Consider the following 5,795-nt stretch of genomic DNA (forward strand, 5'->3'; position numbering starts at 1 on the left):
ATAAAGATAGAGATACTTATGTAATTCATTGGTGAAAATTTCAGATAAGTGTATGGAGATGCTTTGTCCCTTCCGTCTCTCTACTTTCCTACTGTCTTCATCCAATCCTTCTTACTCCTTTCCATGGCAAGCTGTATGTTGGGCATTACCGTTGTCAATGGCTACAGTCCCGTCCTCTCAGTGAAAATGTTCAACGCGCTCTGTCACAGCACGGCTAATCATCTGTCGGTTCTCAATCAGGTTGGAATAGAATCCAGTAATTCTTTTGCGTCTGTCACTAACGCCCAGCCTTCAGGAGTTTGAAGCTCGTCACAGTCAGTCAATCCTCGAATCCTACTCAGAATACCACAGACAAGGTTTAGACCTTCCGGATTCTCTTGAATGCCGCCATCAATTCTAGCTTATACCACGAAGATTCTGATTAAGGAATCCAAGAGATAAATATTCAAGCCTTGTTTGCTAGTAGAACGGAGGTGGTTGTCAGGCACGTGTTCATAAGTGAGAATGATAATGAGTGTCACATAATCATCACATTCATCTTGTTCTTGGGTGAAAATGAATATCTTAGAACAAGAATAATCCGAATTGAATAGAAGAACAATAGTAATTGCATTAATACTCGAGGTACAGCAGAGCTCCACACCTTAATCTATGGTGTGTAGAAACTCCACCGTTGAAAATACATAAGAACAAGGTCTAGGCATGGCCGAATGGCCAGCCTCCCAAAGAGGGTCAATTATAAAAACATGATCAAAAGATGTCTAATACAATAGCAAAAGGTCCTATTTGTAGAGAACTAGTAGCTTAGGGTTTACAAAGATGAGTAAATGACATAAAAATCCACTTCCGGGCCCACTTGGTGTGTGCTTGGGCTGAGCATTGAAGCTTTCATGTGTAGAGACTTTTCTTGGTGTTAAACGCCAGATTTTGTGCCAGTTTGGGCGTTTAACTCCCATTCTTGTGCCAGTTCCGGCATTAAACGCCGGGCAGTCTTGAGTTGATTTTGAACGCCGGTTTGGGCAATCAAATCTCGGGCAAAGTATGGACTATTATACATTGCTGGAAAGCCCAGGATGTCTAATTTCCAACGCAATTAAGAACGCGCCAATTGGGCTTCTGTAGCTGCAGAAAATCTACTTTGAGTGTAGGGAGGTCAGAATTCAACAGCATCTGCAGTCCTTTTCAGCCTCTGAATCAGATTTTTGCTCAGGTCCCTCAATTTCAGCCAGAAAATACCTAAAATCACAGAAAAACACACAAACTCATAGTAAAGCCCAGAAAAGTGAATTTTAACAAAAAACTAATAAAAATGTAATAAAAACTAACTAAAACATACTAAAAACATACTAAAAACAATGCCAAAAAGCGTATAAATTATCCGCTCATCACGGAGCAATCCCCGGTGTATTTTGGGTTTCTATTTTGTATATGTATGTGTATATGTACTAGCTTACTCTCCAAGAACTTATGTATGATTATATATATATATATATATATCCTCCGGCCAGCCTTGGCTTTGCGGGCTGAGTTAGGAGTTAGTTATGATGTATTCTTGGCTTTCTTTTACTCTGTCGCTTATTCTTATCCTTATCTTCTAGGTTTCTTAGCACGCAAGTAATCCTATTCCTTGAGCGTTGCGCTTATTATTTTGTGACTTTTGTTTACCCATTTTTCAAGGCTCCCAGTATATTATAACTTTTCACTATTATATGTATCTATTTTATGGATTAGAGGTCCGTAACACCACACTACCTCTGTTCTACGACTTAAGCATAAAACTCTATGTAGTAGGGTGTTACACAATCAAACTCAAGTCAATTTTCAACGAGGTAAACTTGATTTCAAAGCTTTAAAGAAGCGACTTTAAAGAAACACTTCAAAACCATCCATTTCACAAAACCAAATAATAATCATATCAACCAAGCATTCATGTTCGTCCAAAACAACTAACATCACACAAGACTTATACAATCACTCAAGTATACATTTTTACCACATAATATCCGTATATAATAATTTCAATATATAAAATATGTTTTTCTGAAAAAGCCCATACCTTGACAAATTGAAACCATAACCCAAACACCTCTCAAAAATCCTTTCATCTCGACCCAAAATCAATGGCAGCTTCAAAGCACAGTCCCACACACTTTCGCAGCAGCATAAACAGGTCTAAATCACAACAAGCAACCTTGGTTACTAAATCCTAAGAACATTAATATCGTAAAGGCTTTAATACAGGTACAAAACACTAACGCGGGGATTTCTGAAACATAATTACCTACTAAAATGACAAAACGAGGCAGTTGCAAACTCCGAGCATGGAAGGCAAGCACAAATACACAACCCTCTGACAGACAACACCGCAACACCTCAGCATAAGTTTACAAGGCAGCGACAAAAGGCCTTTCGGATCAGAAATGCTTACTGATGAGCGGATAATTTATACGCTTTTTGGCATTATTTTTAGGTAGTTTTTAGTAGGATCTAGCTACTTTTAGTGATGTTTTCATTATTTTTTATACTAAATTCACATTTCTGGACTTTACTATGAGTTTGTGTGTTTTTCTATGATTTCAGGTAATTTTTGGCTGAAATTGAGGGACCTGAGCAAAAACTCTGATAAAAGGCTGACAAAGGACTGCTGATGCTGTTGGATTCTGACCTCCCTGCACTCGAAATGGATTTTCTAGAGCTACAAAACTCCAAATGGAGCGCTCTCAACGGCGTTGGAAAGTAGACATCTAGAGCTTTCTAGCATTATATAATAGTCCATACTTTATTCGTGATTAGACAACGTAAACTGGTGCTCAACGCCAGTTCCACGCTGCATTCTGGAGTCAAACGCCAGAAACACGTCACGAACCAGAGTTGAACGCCAAAAACACGTTACAACTTGGCGTTCAACTCCAAAAGAAGCCTCTGCACGTGTAAAGCTCAAGCTCAGCCCAAGCACACACCAAGTGGGCCCCGGAAGTGGATTTCTGCATCAATTACTTACTTCTGTAAACGTTAGTAGCTAGTCTAGTATAAATAGGACTTTTTACTATTGTATTCAGTGTCTTTTTTGTAAGGTCTTTTGACCATTCAGTCTTCTGATCATGTTTGGGGGCTGGCCATTCGGCCATGCCTGAACCTTCATCACTCATGTATTTTCAATGGTGGAGTTTCTACACACCATAGATTAAGGGTGTGGAGCTCTACTGTACCTCAAGTTTTAATGCAATTACTGCTATTTTCTATTCAATTCAGCTATTCCTGTTCTAAGATATTCGTTGCACTTCAACATGATGAATGTGATGATCCGTGACACTCATCATCATTCTCACCTATGAACGCATGACTGACAACCACTTTCGTTCTACCTCAGACCGGGAGCATATCTCTTGGATTCCTTAATCAGAATCTTCGTGGTATAACCTAGATTGATGGCGGCATTCATGAGAATCTGAAAAGTCTAAACCTTGTCTGTGGTATTCCGAGTAGGATTCAGGGATTGAATGACTGTGATGAGCTTCAAACTCGCGATTGTTGGACGTGATGACAAACGTAAAAGAATCAAGGGATTCTATTCCAACATGATCGAGAACTGACAGATGATTAGCCGTGCCATGACGGAGCATTTGTACCTTTTTCACTAAGAGGATGGGATGTAGCCATTGACAACGGTGATGCCCTACATACAGCTTGCCATGGAAAGGAATAAAAAGGATTAAAGGAAGGCAGTAGGAAAGCAGAGATCTAATAGGGACAAGCATCTCTATACACTTATCTGAAATTCCCACCATTGAATTACATGAGTAACTTTATCTTTATTTTCTGCTTTATTTACTATTCGAAAACTCCATAACATTTATTATCCGCCTAACTGAGATTTACAAGATGACCATAGCTTGATTCATATCAACAATCTCCATGGGATCGACCCTTACTCACGTAAGGTATTAATTGGACGACCCAGTGCACTTGCTGGTTAGTTGTGCGAAGTTGTGACTAAGTGTGATCCACGTTGAGAGCGCTACCAAGTGATGCATGAAAACTTGTCTCTCAACAAATTTTCCTTCGGCAAGTATACCGAATTGTCGTCAAGTAAAACTCACAATAGAGTGAGGTCGAATCCCACAGGGATTGATTGGTCAAGCAACTTTAGTTAGAAGAATATGCTAGTTGAGCTAAACAGAATTGAGATTGAGATGCAGGAATTTAAATGACTAGAAAGTAAACAACAAAAATTAAAGTGCAGAATCTTAAATGGGAAGTTAGGATAATGAGCAGGAAATTAAATGTCAGAAAGTAAATAGAATGGGTAAGATCAGAAATGGGAAGATCATTGGGTTTAGGAGATGTTGCATTCTCCGGATCAAGTTCATTCTCATGTCTTCCTCAATCAATGCATTCATTAATCTCCTTGGCAATCTTAAGTGATTGGATCCCAATTCCTTGGCAATCCAATCTCTCTAAGCTTGAACAATTGCCCAATTCCTTGATTTAATTGCTCATGGGAAGAGATGAAAGTGTGGTCACTGATTATACCACGTGTATTTCCAAATCAAAGTGTTGGGAGGATTAAATGTCACAATATCCATCTAAACCCCAATTTGGTCTAACATGAGAAAGCATTTCTAGCATGATTTCCTCATCCCTTTTCCAAGGTTCAAAGGAGATCCAATTATGGAGAGTTTCTTTTCCAAGACAACTAACCAATTGAATTAGGATCGAAAGCTTTCTAGTAAGATCAAGAGAAAAGAAAGAAGAAAAAGAATGAAAACTATAATTGATCCATTGGTGGACGAAATTGTGATACAAGAGTTCCAGGCACTGTTAGAGAAGCTCACAACTCCGTTCAACTTAACCAGCAAGTGTACTGGGTCATCCAAGTAATACCTTACGTGAGTAAGGGTCGATCCCACAGAGATTGTTGGTATGAAGCAAGCTATGGTCACCTTGTAAATCTCGGTTAGGCAGATTAAATGGTTATGGGTTTCGAAAATTAATAATAAAAAGAAAATAAAAAGGGATAGAAATACTTATGTAAATCAATAGTGGAAATTTCAGATAGGCGTATGGAGATGCTGTGCTCCTCTCGAATCTCTACTTTTTTATTACATTCATCCAATCCTTCCTACTCCTTTCCATGGCAAGATGTATGTAGGGCATCACCATCATCAATGGCTACTTTTAATCCTCTCAGGAAAATGGTCCTATGCACTGTCACTGCACGGCTAATCGTCTGGAGGCATCACCCTTGTTGATAGCTACATCCCATCCTCTCAGTGAAAATGGTCCAAATGCTCTGTCAAAGCACGGCTAATCATCTGTCGGTTCTCAATCAGGTTGGAGTAGAATCCATTGACTCTTTGTGTTTGTCATCATGCCCAGCTGATGAGCGGATAATTTGTACGCTTTTTGGCATTGTTTTTAGTATGTTTTTAGTATGATCTAGTTAGTTTTTAGTATATTTTTATTAGTTTTTAGTTAAAATTCACTTTTCTGGACTTTACTATGAGTTTGTGTGTTTTTCTGTGATTTCAGGTATTTTCTGACTGAAATTGAGGGACCTGAGCAAAGATCTTATTTAGAGACTAAAAAGGACTGCAGATGCTGTTGGATTCTGACCTCCCTGCACTCGAAGTGGATTTTCTGGAGCTACAGAAGCCCAATTGGCGCGCTCTCAACGGCGTTGTAAAGTAGACATCCTGGGCTTTCCAGCAATATATGATAGTCCATACTTTGCCCAAGATTTGATGGCCCAAACCGGCGTTCAAAACACCCTCAGAATTCCCAGCGTTAAACGC

This window comes from Arachis duranensis, chromosome 3 (genome assembly GCF_000817695.3).
Source record: "Arachis duranensis cultivar V14167 chromosome 3, aradu.V14167.gnm2.J7QH, whole genome shotgun sequence".
Lineage (NCBI taxonomy): Eukaryota > Viridiplantae > Streptophyta > Magnoliopsida > Fabales > Fabaceae > Arachis > Arachis duranensis.